Raw genomic sequence first — 18,878 nt, forward strand, 5'->3', positions numbered from 1 at the left:
ATAAATCATTTACGAGAATTTTTCTGATTCGTATGCGAATCTACCGACGGCTGAACATAGAACTTAACTCTAACAAAAACAAAAACACCAACCACCGCATGTGGTTGCAAAAAAAAAAAAAAAGAATTCAAGCTGAAAACGAACAGCACCAAACAGCAACTGCGAATAAACGACCAAACAAACGACGAACGAAACACAAAAAAGATTTATGAGGTACGTTTATATGATTATGGTAATTAGGTCATCATTTACCGCGTAAATGGTCTCCACCATGGTATTTTCATTTACAGAATATTTTTGTCTTCTATTCAATATTCAATATTATTATTCAACTTTAACAATATACATATGTGCATACAAACACCAAACAGTTTGTGGAATGAGTTTAGTTATGTGGCACGATATTGTGTATGAAACGAAACGATGAAAACGATCAGCAGAGGTCACCTAAATATATTAACGTTTTAGAACATTTACAAGATATAAACACAGACAGAGAGTCATACATACATACTCACTCACATACAGATATAATTTTATATTGTGGTATGTTTAATGTAGGTGTATCAAAAAATAGTCATTTAAGAGGATGTTAATACTAGTATTTTCCCACATATGTAGAGCTAAGGGGTACAATGTGAGAAAGAATTTAGTATACACAACACATTTTTATACATTTCACCATGAGTGGCAAGGGTATATATTCCGTTTGTAATTTCTGCATTTTTCATTTGCGACCCCACAAAGTATAAATATTCTCGGTCGTTTAGATAACGGAGTCGATGTAGCCATGTCCTTCTGTCCGTCTGTATGTTGAAATCAGCTTTCCGTAGCCCCGAAATATTTTAAATACATGATTCACATATCAATATATCGGCTATAGGTTTGGTTTCTATTTAAAATCGGGAAATTCAGCCCACAAATAGCTGAGATATAAGGAAAAAACCAGGACAACCTCGATATTTTACATATTTTTGATCCACATATATCTGGATTACTAAGTCATTTATATAGACAATATGGATTTCTAATGATAGACATTTCAAAGACCTTTGCAACGGCGTATATAATAGTCGGTCCTACAATAGGTCAAACTCGGGAAAAATATTTTTTAACCATAATTTTTGTTCACCAAAAAATTTTTTTTCCTAAAATTTATTTCACTAATAAATTTAAAAAAAATATATTTTTTTAAAAAGAATTTCAAAAAAATGTTTTTGCCATACATTTTTTTTAATTTTTTAATAACTTATTTTTAAATTTTGTTTACCCAAAAATATTTAAAATTTGTATTTTAAAGTATAATTTGGCGAAGGGCTATAAGATTCGACACAGCCGAATATAGCTAGCTCTCTTACTTGTTTAATATTTAACTGCATAAAATGGTATCTCAAGTGATATTAAGTTCTGTTGGAGAGAACGGTTTTTCTGGATGGGTTTCAAAAATTGATTTGCTTCCACCAAAACACACAAATTCTCGGGTCTATGTTACGAATTTGTTTTTCTTCTAGGTTAACATAATCTAAAGTTTTTTCTATTTAAAATTTTTGGTATATTTATACCCTACACCACCATAGTGGGGAGGGTATAATGCGTTTGTGCAGATGTTTGTAACGCCCAAAAATATTTGTCTAAAACCCACCTTAAAGTATACCGATCGACTTAGAATCACTGAGTCGATTAAACGACGTCCGTCCGTCTGGCTGGCCATGTAAACCTTGTGCGCAGAGTACAGGTCGCAATTTTGAAGATATTTCGATAAGATTTGGTACATATATTTTTTTCGGCCCAAGGACCATGCTATTAAAACTGGCTGAAATCGGTCCATTATTTCACCTAGCCCCCATACAAATGTCCTGGCGAAATTGGACTTTATCGGTCATAAATGTTTAATTTATATATGTATCTACAAAAATCCAAATAAGTTTTATATATACAAAATTCATGTCACCAAATTTTGTTACGATCGGTCCATAATTAGTCGTAGCTCCCATATAGACCCTCTTCCGAAAATCACTCTTAAAAATGTAGGTATATACACCAAATTCAACATAAATAACTTTCATACAGACATAAATCACACGACCTAATTTCATGGTGATCGGTCCATAATTGGTCACAGCTCCCATATAACCCCCATTTCGAAAATCACTCACGAATATAAATTATTGAAATTTTAAAAGAAAAATCTTTTTGCTCATTTACTTTGTGTAGGGTATTATATGGTCGGGCTTGACCGACCATACTTTCTTACTTGTTTTTGTATAAAATTTTACTTCAATTTCCGTGCTCTGTAGGGTTGCCAGCCGAGCTGGACTTGGCTGGATTGTCCAGCTTTTTTGATGCTTGTCCAGTTTCAAGCTAAAATTTAATTTGTCCAGCTAAATATAAATTTTCGACAAAATTATTCATATTATTTATTACTTGTTGGAAATTTAAGAAAAGTTGAATGTTTCGAATTTTTAATACCAGTAGCAACGCTTTTTCTGAAAGACTGTTTACTATTTTAAGTAATCTCTAAAGAAATGAATTTTTTTTAACATTCCTACAAAATGAGCTAAATTAACGATAAAAAAATTTCGACAAAAATCTTTTCCAAAGCCTTAAAAACACTTTTTTTTTTTGGAAAAACTGACGATTTTTTTATATCTAAAAAAACCTTAAAAATAAAAGTTGAGAAATTTGGGCGTCTCGAAAATGATTTTTTTGATATGTAGTAGTAAAATCTATGGCACATTTCTCGGACTTTTTATCTTCCCTTTATTGTTACACTCTAGTTTTGATCGGTATTAAAAAATTCTATTGTGTTATTAAAAAATTTAAGAATTTCGACTATGTTAAATCTGTAAAACATGTGTAGTTAGTTTCGAAATAGACATTTTTCAAATCATGTGTATAATAAAATATAAACCACTATTATTGTTACTATTTTCTCTAAATATAAATATCCTTAGAAGTTGTAATGTTAGGCACCTTAATAATTCATTTAAGAACATAAAATTTTAATTTGATCATTCTTAATGAGTGAAAATAATTCGGTTATTTCAAAAGTAATGATTCTTGCAATTATTCAAAAAATTGGCCATCACAACGAATCTGAATATTGTAACTATAAGAAGAAAACTTATAAATAAATTCCCGATGAAAATTTCCTGAAAAATTACAAAAAAATATTCCGGGAATTGCCCCGAAAATTTTCCCGCATAGGAACCCTAGACTGAACCGAAAAAATTTACGTTTAGTTAAATAAATTTTAAAGAATTAAATGAAAATATTTAATTGTAATTCTATATTTTTAAATATTTTTAAAAAATACCTTTTAATAAAAATTATTTACAAAAAACCAAAATTAACATTTTCTAAGCAATTTTTTAATGTTCAGCTTTTTTTGATTTGTCCAGCTTTTTGAACCCCAATGTCCAGCTTTTTTCGAATCTGAATCTGGCATCCCTAGTGCTCTGTCTTTGGCCTCTAAATTTTTAGCAGAGTTCCTGTCATTAACTTTTTGAGCCTTGTATGTTTTTAAACCTGTATTGGCTTTAACTTTTCGTACCGAGTACTGAGCTAACCGGACTGCTTTCCTACCGGATGTGTTAGGGGCTCTTTTGAAAATGTTTTCTATTTATTGGCCTTAGAAAGATCATGTGGACCATTCCATTCTATCAACGGACTCATTTTAATCAGATTAACAACAAATGAACATAATTGATATTAAACGTGTGTTAAGGTTTTGTCGATCTCAGTCCTTATTTAACTATCATTTTGTTGAGAAATAGTTTTCAAGAAGTTATATTTTATACATAAATTCCTTTAGTTTCTACAATTAACTAATTTCTATTTTTAGCTTCCTCAGCTCATTCCACAACATTATAGTTGTCTTCGCCGGCTATGGCGGCCTTTGAAGTTCCAGTCGATTGTTATTTCTGGTTATATCGTCTTTTTGCCTATCCAATCCGTCGTCATTTTCACCGTGCGTGTTATGGTACACAGACGTTGGTTGCTCATGGTATTTGTCCAGTACACTCTTAATCATTATGTGTAGGCAGCGAATTAAAAGTACCAGCAGGGCGTTTAGATCTTGATGCCTAAGAGATATTAGTTTTATGAAATATTCTTGCATTTTAGATAGTTCCATATCATTGTTTGATTGATAATGTCAAATGTCGCAGTCGGCAAATATTCCTTAGGATTATTCTTGTTGATTGTATTCGTAAACTATTGATGTGGTCAATGTATGATTTATTAGGGCGATAACCAGTTTTCTTCCGATAAACATTGTAATTGTATAGGTAGGCTTATTATAACATCCACTCATTCCCTTTTGCAATCAATCTATAAATTTTAATGATCATTCCCTCATTTTATTAGACATCCAGCCTGTTGGTTAACCAGAAACGATGTATTATGAGCACAATAAGTTGGGTACTTGTGTTTGAGTCGACCTTGAGGGATTCTTGGGAGATGTAGTCTAATCCAGTTGATTTGTTATCTTTGTGATTCCTTATCTCAGTAATCGATGGAATTGAGCACATGAACAGATCGTTTTGATTGAAAGTGGCAATTCCATCTTTTAGTGCTTCATTCATCCTGTTGGTTAACCAGAAACGATGAATTGTGTTTGGGTCGACCGTGAAAAGTTCTGGTGAGATGTTATCTAATCGAATTGCCTTGTTGTGTTTGATATTATCGTTCCGTATCTCATTAATATCTGGGGCAATCGATTGGTATATCTCTCCGAGTTAAGTACATGAACAGATCGTGTTGGTTTTGTAAGTGGCAATATATTAAAGAATTTCGAATAGTACCTTCCCAAATATATTGAGCTGTTCGGCTGTCAACTCTCCTTGTGAATTTTTCAATGGTTTTCCAAATAGTATTTTATTTACGTTTTCTCATATCTCTATATACGGAGCTCCAGACATCTGAGCTAATCAGATGCTGACTGCTCTTCTTTAGCATATTTTACAGCCTGTCCCTCACTTTTATATACTTCAGCAGATAAGAGTTTTAAATTATCTTAAATCTTCTTGTTGCGTTAATATCCTAAGTTTTGTCAGATATCTAAGACATCCTCTCAAGGTTTTTGTAGTCCTTGTTAACTTTGGCATGGCTTATAAAACCAGTTATCAAATCTGAATGTTTTGCCGTTTTCAATTGAGGTCATAGATTGATAGTTTCTACCTTTTTTACTGTGTAGTTTCTGTGTATCAAATCTTGTATGTAGTTTGCTTTTTTCATTATTATTACGATCTTTAATTTAATGATCTCATTTATATCGGACTTCCAGGGTTGCTTATAGCAACGTGTTTCATGTAATTTAAAGAATTTAATCGTATTTAAAGATACACATTTTAACTCTTATAACTTTTGAACTACGATGTTTGCCAAAAATAAATTTTTCTTTATGAAATCAATAAAACAAATTCTTGTATCTCTCAGCTTGTTGTTTGTATTCCATATCCCATTGTAAATATTCTTTAACATTAAACGATCGAAAAAAATAGATTATAAATGTATATAGTCATCAGTGATTTTCGCCATAATCAATTACAAACAAACACATTCCCAGGCTCACAAAAAATGTCCCAAAAAACTTACGAACAGATCTGAAAACCTTTTTTGTTTAATCTACGCCCAACACAACAGCAACACAACATGAGTTAAACTAGAGATTGACTTGTAATCTTTACTAATAACCGCTCTTAAAACTCATTAAATCAAATAAAGTCCTGGCTATAAAGTGATAATAATCATTAGCAATATCTCTTGTTTTCATTTGAAAATTTGCTGTTGAGTTTTGAAATTGTAGTTGATGTTGTTTTTGTTGTGGCGCTGCCTGCTGTTGTTCACCATACTTAACTGAGATTGATCTTTCCACTTTCCACGTAGCAAGTAGTAGTAGATGTTGTTGGTGTTGTTGTTGTTGTTGCCGTTGCTGTTGTTTTTTATGCCTTTTGGCTGAATTGGACATCAACTCAGAAAAATATTGTAGTATATTTTCAGTAAATACCAATAAGCGTAGATCGATTTGGAAGCTGCGCACGAAACTTTACTATCTTTACAGGAATCTCCCACATTGGCGCCTGCTGCTGTTTTACTGCTGCAGCAGCAGCAGAATCATCATCAACCTCATCATCTGCCGATATTGGCTGTTGATGATGCTTTAAGCTTAAGTAAAAAAAAAACCTGTGTTAATGCCAACTTTGCGCTAATTAAAAAGTATCAACAAACTCCCTTTTTTTCGCTTATTTTACGGTTGTACTTAGAGTTGCTATCATTTTATACAGCGCCCATAAAACACACACACACTCAACAAAAAAAAGAGCAACAGAACAGCAACGATAATGTGCTGATAACAAGACAACGTGTGATTTCCCCTTCTTATTAAATAGTGGGAGGAAAACTGATTTTCACTTACGCTGCTTGAAAGTTTTTCTTAAATACTGAAGTACGAGGAGTATTTAGGTGGGTTAGAGAGTGTGTGTCTGTTTTACCAAACTCGTATCCTTGATTTGACTTTAGTTGGTGTATTTTTTTTTTGTTGTTTGATAATATGTACTTGATGCTTTAGACAGGATACAATAAAATCTGTTGGAATTAATCTTAAATTTGGTTGAGATTAAAATTAGTTTTTGGAATTGATAACACAAGTAAGTCTGTAAATTTTATTTATATACATAATTAGTTCTTTAATTCTTCGTGAAATATGGGTCCGCCATATTAATTTATCAATCAGTGTCATCTCATTGCAGGTTACACCACGCTCTTGCAACTCGTTCTGAATTTGGTGTCTCCAAGTATTTGCAGGTCTCCTGGAGCCTTAGCCGATTTAACGGATTGTCGAGTTATACCGTTCACAGCCTTTCTCATTGTGTGTCCTAGGCAAGCAAATTTGCGTGTTGGTGTAGTCATATATAAAGGAAGATGTTTAGTTCATTTCCACAAGTTTTGCTCTGAGGCAGCGCTTAAATCCCACATTCACTTTGATGGGTTTGCTTGACTAGCCCTCATGAATTATATAAAAATAGGCTCTGCCCTAAAACTCCTTACTTAGTTTATTTAACTCCTCTAAATCTTAAGGCTTTCAGGATCGCTTTGTGATTCGTAAGTCAGCTTTAACTATACGACAGGAAAAGGCTGCGATCTTAGATTATATGAAAGAGAATCGAAACTCCTTAATGAGTTTAATTATCTTCTGGAAATTCCTTTGCTTCTTAAGGCTTCCCGGATCGCATTGTGTTGTTATGCGTCAACGAACACTAAATATAGCGGTGAGCGCCATTCAACCAACTGTCCGGCCAAACCTCAATTACTCTCGTACTATTAATGTGATAAATACATGACATCTTTGGTATAAAGCCCGCATGATCTTGTCTTAGCTCTGATTCGATAATTGTTAATTGGAGGAATCTTTCAAGTTCCCCTTTTTGTAAGTTTTATTCTGAAGCGTTCTCTATAGCTGTTATACTAGTGAACCAAGTGTGAAGTCATCATCGTCTTCGCCAAAGTTAGGAGGCTCAAATATAACAGGTGTCAGGAAAAACTAACAATCAAATAAGATCATTTGTGGATTCTCCTCACTGCGAATCGAAATGATGTTAGTCCAGTATTTTATGTCTTCGTTAAAGTAGGTAATTACTTTTAGTAACATTTAAGGGGGTTAGCACTGAGAAGCATATTGTACTGCATTTTATAGATTCAAATTCCTTTTCAAAATCTAGCAAACTAGGCAAATTAAAGAGAATTGAAGAGATCAAACATGGTTCCGAACGTATTATCTGCTCGTTCATCGTATAGAGATCGATTGATGTCCTGTTGCCTGGTATTTATAATTACACACCGTAATTTTTGGAAGTTTTGTTCCCTTTATTTCCCTTTGTTCTACAGCCTCTTAATTTTTAATGCTTCTACCAGAAATAGATAAATTACAGTATGGAAAATTACTGCTGCTATGCCAGGAGAGTCTTCATTTATACCCTCATTGTACGATCGCCATGAAATTTGAAATATTGTTACGTTTTTACCTTTTAAAAACGTGGTTTATTTCCTTTAAATAAACCCGATACTTTTGATTGCAAATAAAAATAAGTTTAGTAGTTTACAATTATAACAACTCTTTATTTATTTAAAATATAAATAGTCCCTCAACGTTTTTTATACATGTTTTTAAATTCGCAGAAATACACACACTTTATAATGTACAAGTATACACTGGCAAAGCAGTTGATGTCTTTAACGATGCTTCAAATTAGACCCACTCTCACACTGCATTACCATCTAGAAAGCTCTACTTCTACAATGATTTTCAAACTAGAATATTCGAATTCTAGAGCTTTCGATATTAATCATTAATCATTCAGTGTAGCCATACTTACAAACAATGCTCCACACAAAGCTTTTGTTGTATATTCCACAGCAATGTTAATAATACCCACAGATATGTTACAGTTTGAAAAGCACTGCTGTTTGAGAGCCATTATGCAATATTAGTCATTCTTAACATTTGCAGATATGTAAGTCAGATTCAAATACATGATGTCATAGTATATTAAAATCTAAACTTTGTTTATTCAAATTTAAATCTTGTTTGGATTGGATATAGAAATGTATATGACAATAATTTAGTAAATTTGTTTCAACATTAACTTTTGAATCAATTTGGTAATCTCGAAAGTCCCAAGACAACTTACGGACCTATATACGGAACTAGTTATGTAGAGTTTCCAAAAAACCGAAGAATTTCAAAACCGCGGTTTCGGTTTTAAAATGAATGGCCCATAATCATAGTCAAAAATAAAGTACATTTTAAGAGAATTAAACTCGACTTTACTTAAGAGTGGACTTTAGGTCTACCATAGACAAGATAAAATATACTTTGACGTTAAAGTCGACTGTAAATATAAAACTAGCTGAAGTTGTTTTTAACTCGTTTAACAACAGCATCAGCTGTTCTTCGCCGAGTAAAAAAGTTCGTCACAAAGTAAAAAATGTTTAAATTATTGAACAGTTATCAATAAAATTAGTACCAAAATATCGTAATTATGATATTAATCTTATCTTTTCCATTTTTCCACAACAATCAACTTTTTTTCTTTAGATGTCCCGGTTACTTTTATTGTTTACGTTTTTTGGATTTTTTTTTAATTTTGTATGTCAGCTGTTCAGCTTTGCCACTTGTATGTTTTTTGTTGTATATTGTATGAAAACATTTTCTACATTTGCGGTGGCACCCAGTTAAAGTCGGTTCAATTTGAAACATACTTTAATTTTGACTATGGTTGTAAATTAATAAAAAAGCTGGTTTTTATTTTAAAGTTGTTTTTAAAAAGAACCGACTTTAGTGTTTGACTATGATTATGGGCCAATGAGTTAGAATTCGCAAAAGGTGACTTTAATGGTAGATTTCTTTTGCATTTTAAATAATAATTGGCCCAGAAATATGAAATTAGGCATTCATGATGCTGAGTGGGAATACAAAATGTGGGTCTTTATGGTACTTTTTTAATTCTAATAATACGTTTCGAATGAGCTAGAATCCATATTACTATGAACCAATAAACTTGAAACTAGAGACATGTTATCCTGAATTATTATTAATTGACAAAGGGAGACTTAATAGTAATATTTCTTTCTTCTAACTGGGATGGCGAAGCGCACCGGGTCAGCCAGCACTCCATATTTTTAATGGATATTTGAAAATAACTAAGTCTTTGTGAAAAACACTTTGCTTTATTTTTTTTAAATTAAATAAAACAGTCATTTGAATTTTAATTATCAGGAAATACTTGGAAAAAAATTTGGATGTAAAGTTTGTTTATCATTTCTAGATTTAATTTTTCTACTGAAAATAGATTAAAAGTGAAAACCGAAGAATAATTGTCGGTTTCGGTTTTAGGCCTTCAAAAACCTCGGGTTTGGTTTCGATTAAAACCGAACACGAAACTCTATAGTTATGTATACAACTTGTATCAGACATACTTTCGAGAAGTTCAGTAAAGAATGCCAACGAAATCGGTCGGGAGACCATTTTTTAACCCAGAATTTATTTTAAAAATCACATTTAAGAAACCGATAGACAACATAAAGAAGCTGTCAGATAATTTTATATTCCAAGTTCATCCATTATTAAATTATCTTAACAATATGAATTTTCAATTTGATTTCAACGTTTAAATGGACAGACAAATGGAAAATCATGGTTATGTGACTATTAATATTAATTTTTTCCTATTTTGCAAAAGAAAACTAATATTTGAAATAAATTTTAAAAGGTCTTACCAACCTTTAACATTGTCAAAAATTGAAAATTACCACAAACAAACACAACGAAGAATGTTACCATTTTCGTCAATTTCCATTTCCTTAAAAGTCATCATATTCCTCTTTCACAAAAACAATTTTTTTTTTTTTTTTAAATTTTCACCAAATAAGTTTGTGTGGTCTGCGGCAGCATATTGGTGGTCTCTATCCACTGTTGAGTTTCTCAAGCAATGGGGACCTCTTAACAAAAATACCTTTTAAAATAAAAATACAGTCTTCTTAACATTGCTCTCATAATCTGATATGAACGACAAAAGAAACATTTGCAATAATGTTTGTTTAATTTAAATACTGCGTTAATCATCTACATGTTGTTTGGCAAATACTACGAGTCCAACTACTACTACATCTACTGACTGCCACATTGATGCAATGCTGCATGCATTTGTGCCGTATGTGTGTCATTTACAACACAAAGGAGTCATTAACAAGGTTACTTGTCATTGCAAACGATTAAGATCACTAAAACTTAGTAATTGACTTGAAAATGTAAGTAAGTAAGAGTGGTTTTGAGGCAAAAAAAAAATGAAGGGAAAACAAAAAACAGACAAACCATACCAAGAATTCCCAAAAGAAAACGAAGAAACATTTCAAACAAGTTTTATTTATTCAGTTTTATTTAAAGGGCTATTTTTGGCTTTCAAATTATATATTTTTAGGCAAATATTTTCAAAGTTTTTTTAAATATTTATTTAGTTTTCTTTGAATGTGTGTAATTTTTATAATGCTCCAATTTTTTACGTGGCAATAAACATTGTGTACACATGGTTTTCTTTTTTTTTTTGTATTGCGTCACTTAAATGTTTGCCTCTTTAATAATTCCATGCTACAAATATCAAAGTGAAAAAATTAAAAAAAAAAACTAAAACTAAGTTCACTTCATCATGCTATAGGCCACAAAAGCATTGGGGAAAAGGTTAATATCGAAAGGCTGAAACGTAATTTGTTTTCACACAACATAATCAAATTGATAAGGCCAAACCAAAAAAAAAACTCTTTAAATTTAGCTTAATGATGCTCAACAACAACGATGACGACGACGACGAACTCACAGCCTCGCCAGCAACAACGTCAGCAGCCTGGCCTGATAGAGGCCACCGAACAACTACACCAAGTGTGGGGATCAATCGTTGAAACCTGTAGCTGTACTCCAGCTATAGTACCTAATGTTTACTAATATATATTAAGTAAAACGGGGGGTTTTATGAGGGGTGTTAAACGATTAACAAAACTAAGGATATATAATAAACATAGAGAACCGCAAAATTATTGACAAAATCGTTTAGAAGAAATCACCTTCAATTAAAATGAAAGTATTGTTACGTTTTAACCTTTTTAAAACGTTGGTTTATTTCCTTTAAATAAACCGGATACTTTTGATTGCAAATAAAAGCAGTTTAGTAGTTTAAAATCGTAACAACTCTTTATTTATTCAAATGAACAACAACAGAATTACATAGTGACAGTGTCTGTATACACGTTTATAAATTCGCAGAAATACAGACACACTTTATAATGTAAAAGACAGTTGATGTTAACTCTAACAGCGCTTATTAAACTGCAACATCTGCCACTATTTATACACACGCCATCTTTCGTGAACCTTCTACAATGATCTTAACAGACAACTACTATGTTAAACATTCAGTGTTAAACATTCCTTTAAACAATGCTAACAACCGCATGCTATCAACATTGTTGATAAGTAGAACTTCTACTGATGGAAATGTTTATAAACACTATGAATTTTGCTGTCAACTGCTACAGGCCATTAAATTCAAATCGCTAGTGCAAATTCGTAACAGTATATAAAAATCGCAAAGCTGATTTGTTTGAGTCTTGAGCGAAGTCTGTCTCTTGGAGATTATCGGTAACTCTCATCCACAACTAAAAGAATGAGGTAAAGCTTAATCCTGTCGATGAGGTGCAAATTCCCTGAACATTTTGTGGGGCACCTTTGACAGTTTCCTTACATTCTCCAGCTCATGCTATTGCAATCATGCAAAAATTGCGAAGTAGAAAAAAGGTTCTGAAAGCACAAGTCGACAGCATGTGGGTCATGGATATAGAAACCTTGTTGACTACCTATAAGGGATTTGATCGATCAGTCGTGGTTCGAGTTCTACCCCTTTGGGTTAGATTTTCCTAGGTAATCTTCCACACCTTGGTGTTATTTCGTCAGCTTAAAATGGATAAATGTATATTTTAAACTCGCAGCTGAACAAAGTCTTATCTAGAGCTATGGGAAATCAGTGGCACCAGAACTATTCCTGACCGGTTTATTGGTGAGTTTCCTTTGTGGTTTTAAACCCGCGAAGAAAATAATTAATGGCGATGGAAATTGGTTCGCTGCTGGAGAAATATATTCGAGAGGTGGTGTTCGTAGCATGATGATTGTTGGCATTTGACATGTCGAGGTCAATTGTGTGTGTGGCTTGAGACTTATATCGGCTGGAGGTTTAAGATCGCCAATCACATGCTGGACAGTACGCAACTCGTTTCGATAATTTTCTCAGGCTGTGCTGATTGACTAAGCTGTGGATAGCAGGCATTGGAAAGCCTAAGCTCTTCAGCAAGGTTCTTGAACATTATTCCATGCCGTCATGTACAAAAAGTTCCTGTGTGTTCCTTACAAATTCTCACAATGGCGTTGGAAACTCATTGTCTCTACTCGGTTTTAAGAGCATTGTGGTGTTAGGCCATCATGAGAGGTGCCCACATTAATCTTAGACACATCTGTTGTCGAATTCGTTCTTGGAAAAAAACTATCGGAAGATATAAATGTCGCTGAAATTAGTCATTATACATGGAACACATTGAAGACAGCAGGCTACCAACTGCAATCTGTCAAAATTAGAATACACACGTTTATATGAAGACGATTATTTTGACGACAGCACAGCTACACGACCACACGATTGCTTTTGCCGCTGTAGCCGAATTAAACTAATTTCTATTTCTGTCAACTACAAAGCAGAAATAGTGTTGCTAATATAATAAAAAATGTAAATCAAATGAGTGCTTAAAAAAAATATATTGTTTTTACTTAATTAAGAGAAGTTTTTGATAACCATATTGATGTAAATTAATAACAGGTACATAATTAATTATAACCATATATATATGTTTACTCAAAATAATTGTTTAAATCTTAATTACTTTGGAATTTTGTACGGTTATTTTTTATTAAAGTGGCACCACTGAATTATAAATCAGCTGTTTACTTTGTAGCTGTCGTCTTTAAAATAATTCAGTAGCTGCCACACGACTACAACTCCAGCCAGCAGAATTTGTGTTCGTGTAGTCGTGTAGCCTGCTGTCTTCAATGTGTTCAATGCATTACGCTGCTCCAGTGTGATCCTTCGCTAAGTAACACCCTGAGGAGGAATATTCTAAGCTGGCAAAATGCAGAGAAATGCAGATGTCAGTGCCTTTACCCAAGTTACCTAGAAATACCATCTACCCAAAGAAATGAAAATTGTCATGTCAAAGTCATGGAAGATAACATCATGTTGACAAAATAGTTCATCCTCGGCTGAGTCATCCCAGCTACAACAGCATACAGTTGGAGAGTCCATCGAGGCATGTCAAGAAGGATCTTTATGTATACGAGGAGAACATACAGACATATGTGCAGTAGCCATTAGATCGGAGATCGTTTACGGCAGCTTTGAATGGAATCAATTCCGTGGCCAAGGAATTTTTGGTGTAACGAAAGCAAAAGTATTATAATTCCTTGAACTCTGAATTAGAAAATTATATAGTTTTTCGTACGTCTACCGTAAATGAAGAAGATGTAAATTTTGGACAGAATAATTGATGATTATTTTCCCCTGGGAAATAATAGCCTTTGAAAATTTGCACCATAAATTTCCGCTCCTGTTTTATCATTAGCATGATTCGATTGGTCTGTTGATCAGTCACTTCATACAATCGAGTCTGGTTTGATAAACCAAATGCACCAGCCTAATGACCTAATGGCTGGCATCAAGTCTGAGCTAATGATCAGTATAGGTATAAGGACATCAACGTTGCTGAACAATGCCAAAAGTAACAAACTTATGACTGATTTAAATGGCATTCTCAAATAAATTCTCATTTAAAAGCAACATCCTTTACCAAGATATGTAAGATTTGGTCCCAGTTATAGAGATGCTAATTATGCAATAAACCTTTTCCAATAGAGCACCAGCAATGGCCTTATTTAACTTTTCCAACAGAACTAAGGTGGTGTATGTCAGCATGGGCTTACGTAATTATACTAAAAGATCAGCATTTCATGAAATGCAGAAACTGATTCGCTACGCAAAACGGCAAGATCTTCGTATGCCAAAGTGTTGAGGCGTGAAAAATCTCTACACGAGCAGCGCCTCCGAGCCAAAGTTCTTCCCGGGGCAGTAAAAGCTTTTGGTCATTCGTTAAAAGAATTAAGGATAAAGCTAGTTCATCAATTCCTACTTTTTTAAGGGATGACCAAGTTTTTTACGCAACACACGTTCTTCGGCAAGGGCTCATCAATTCGTTGTCGACTGGATCACAGTGGATCGTACAACATATTACAAAGAAATTTCGTTCTTTAGCCGTTCTGTCCGTATGTGGAATAAGCTTCCTCCTGAAGTCTTTCCTGTCACTTTCAATATAGGAAAATTAAAATCTAATGTCCACAAACACTACTCCCTCTATCCTCTATCCCATAACCTATTTTCCTAGTTCCAACACAAAGCTTTGCAAGAGTAGGGGTCATCCCCTGAGTGCTGGTCCAAGAAAAAAAAATATTCGAAGATCAAACTGTCAATGTTCTTTATGATAACTGGTCCATTTATCGAAAGGATAAATGGACAACTAGCTATTCGGTCAACATTAATTTACCAGGCTTGGAAGAATTTATTGGATTCAATTGCAGATAAGTCTTCCAAATATAATTATCCAACAGATTTTATGAATTGAGCTGTGGCTGATACATTTTAAGCAAAAAACAACTTATTTTAAGTTTGACAAACATTTAATACATCTTTTTGATAGCAACTATTTTTATCCACATATTTTTTGGGCTTTTTGATAAAGAGAGCGAGAAAGAGCGAGAAAAAAAGTGCATAACGTTTGTAAATGTTTGATTGTTTGGACAATGAAAAATGTCTGAGGTTATGGTTCTGTTACATGCACATAAAGCACATGGTGCAAGTCAATGTTGGAGCTAATGCATGGTGAAGGTGCTGGTGCTAGTGGTGGTTACAAGTGCAACAAAGAATTTTCCAACAGCGATGCTAGTAGGAATTACCCACACCAACATTGTTTTTCTTATTGTTGTAGATATTTTCATTTCGTAGCAAGTTTAACACCAACAATTGGAAGCACAACGCAACAGATGGTGTGCAATAACAGTTGCCAGTAGACATGGTCTACAGGTAAATAGTATTTTGTTTGGTTTTTTTTCATACCACAAGTAGTACCCAGTAATCGCAGAGTCCAACAACAATGTTGGCTTTAAGGAACACACAATGATACAACCAAACAAAAATAAAAAAACAGCTCTTTGAGGCGTGTAATATGATGTCTCGATAAAATACCATCCAAACAGTCAGTGTGTCTTGGCTGTTGTTGTTTTGCCTCATTTAGAAATAAACAGCCAGGCAGACAGACATACAGACAGACATACAGCGAACGAGACATTGTACGTTGTTGCTGCAGTTTAGTTTTAGTGTAGTGCACACTTGTATCGCATTGTTTCAATTCGATTGAGACTACTCAATCGTTTCGTTTCGTTTCTTTCGTTCAGATTTCATTGCTTAACATTACGTACGTTTCGTTTTGTAGCAGCTCGCTTGCTCGCTCGCTCAATTTTTAATAGCAGCCAGCACCTATTCAGCACCTTTAAAATCGTCGACCCCATGACCAAACGGTGTCGCATTGTGCCTTAGTATGCGACAGCGTGTCCCACGCCCCCACCCATTTTATACAATATTATTGAGGATTCGCACCCCAGCGTATCGATTAAGATAACTGCAGTGATTTACCAAAGAACGAACCTACAACGCCAACCACAACAACAAAGTGTATATTCAACATTGAAATTATGGTTATTAACAAGAATCAAATTGCGGTGCAGATGTTGGATGCTGCATTGTTGTGTAGAATGCAATTTTATTATTATTATTGTTGCTGTTGCTGTTCGAATCCAAAGAGTTTGGCAGTCATTCATTGCACACTATTATAAGTGGCATAAACACCATCCTAATTGTTATTGAACATCACTTTTGTTTCAAGAAACGCAACAGCAAAAACAGCTTAAACGTACAAAAAAAAAAGATTCCTCCAAAGATATTCTCTTTATACTTTTTTGGAAGCATGTGTGTTGTTATTTTTCCTATAGACCAGACCGAATTTGTATTATAAGAATTTTGTTATTATAGCAGCTTTTATAAAATATTTTACTGATTGCAATATTTTACGTTAATAGTCAAGGTAACAATTTGAAAATGTTAATATTAATTACATACACATGTAAAAGAATATTTATAAATTTTATAAATTATATAAATCGATAAATAAGTAGTAATAAAAGTGGTCACAGATTAACATCACTTTACAATTAAGAGCACTATTTAACAAGGTCTAATTTCAGTTAATTTCCATATGGGCAATTCCATGTCATCGTACCTGACATTTGTACGCCTACAGAATGGAATAGATTTTGCAAATATAAGAGTATCTGAAAAATAATTTGGTCTTTATGTTCCATTCTGAAGGTACTATATTTTAAAAAAATAATAAATTCTTTCGAAAATATCGAGCGAAATAAGGGTATATCGTACGTGACATAAAATTTGCGAATCGTGAGAGGCATTATGTTTTCTTTTAATTTCTTACACTAAACCAATTATTTCTCCTTTACAATTCATCATATTTATATAAGAACTATCTTTGGATAATTTTATAATAAATACAATTTAATATCGTACATGACAGATTTTTCTCTTATAGTAAAATAATATATTGTTACGAAATTGTACTTGAATTTAAATATAACGATTTTAACGGCTTATTTAAAGTTGCATAATGCTTTCAAACAGCAGTGCCTCTCAAACTGTAACATATCTGTGGGCATTATTAACCAGAGACCGAAAATAACGGGTTCACTTTCATTTCAATAGTAAATTCTCATTCGCAGCCATTTAAAAATAATTTTTTCTGATAAATCACTGAGAGAGTGATTTATTAGAGAACATTTTAGGTTACGGGTTGAGAGAAACAGAAAAGAAACAAACACAACTAATCTAGATGAGTGATATATAATTTATTTTTTTCGTAAAGGTTAGCTTTTAGGTGACTTTTATTTGCGAATATGAAAAATAAATCGCAAAAAATCATTTGATGCAAATCAACGCTTAAATATATAAAATTTATCAAAAGATTTATAACAAATTAAAAAAAATAATTTTATTTCTGTTACTCAGACTTCATTACTTCATACTTATCATATTATTTCCATAATTTGTTAAAAATTACTAATAATATGTTATTGTATGTAAATAAAAGAGAAAGTAACAGTTATTAAGAACAAGAACAAATGAATTGTTTATCTCACACCAAACCATTAAAAAACGAATAAAGGTCATACCAAACCATTTAAATAAAAATCATTTTATAACTGTTATTTTCAGTGATTTATTTTTATCACAAAAATATAAATCACAATATGGGTTTTTTGGTATATGTACGAGTTATTTTCGATTTCTGTTATTAACATTGAATAAAAGCTTTGAGTTCAACGTTGTTTGTAAGTATGGCAACACTAAGCGATTAATATCGAAAGCTCTAGAATTCGAATATTCTAGTTTAAAGATGATTGTAGAAATAGAGCTTTGCAGTGTATATAAATTGGCCGTAAGAACACCAAACGAGTGAGTCTAATTTGAAACATCGTTAAGTAAAGATATCAACTACCTGTATATACTTGTACATTATAAAGTTTGTGTTTTTCTGCGAATTTATAAACGTGTATAAAACACTGAGTGACTATTTCAACTGAACTACTAAACGGCTTTTATTTGCAATCAAAAGTATCCGGTTTATTTAAAGGTAAAAACGTAACAATATATTCTGTAAATATATGTATACAAAAACTAAAAAAATAAATAGAAAATATATATTCGGTTTCAACAACAAAAAACAATTTGATAATAGCAAAAAAAGCAATCAGAGTCAAACTCGTTTCATACTAAGGAGTGAGATCGAAAAATTCTTAACATACATATATGTTTATAAAAAAGAAACCACTAAACTTACAGCTTTAATTTTTTTTTTATTTGATTGAAATTATTATTACAATTTACAAAAAAAATTATTTTTATAGTTTTAATCACTAGTGATGAAATTTTGAACCTTTTTCGGAAACCCTTCCATTAACGTTTTTATAGTGCTTTCTGTCACTTTGCTCGAACATGTAGTCCATCTCCGTTTAAAATCTACCACACTTTTGGACACCTTTTTTGTACTCTTCAATTCTCTTTTAACAAGAGCCCAATATCTCTCCACTGGCCTTAGCTCCGGGCAGTTTG

Source organism: Calliphora vicina, chromosome 1 (genome assembly GCF_958450345.1).
Source record: "Calliphora vicina chromosome 1, idCalVici1.1, whole genome shotgun sequence".
NCBI classification, from domain to species: domain Eukaryota; kingdom Metazoa; phylum Arthropoda; class Insecta; order Diptera; family Calliphoridae; genus Calliphora; species Calliphora vicina.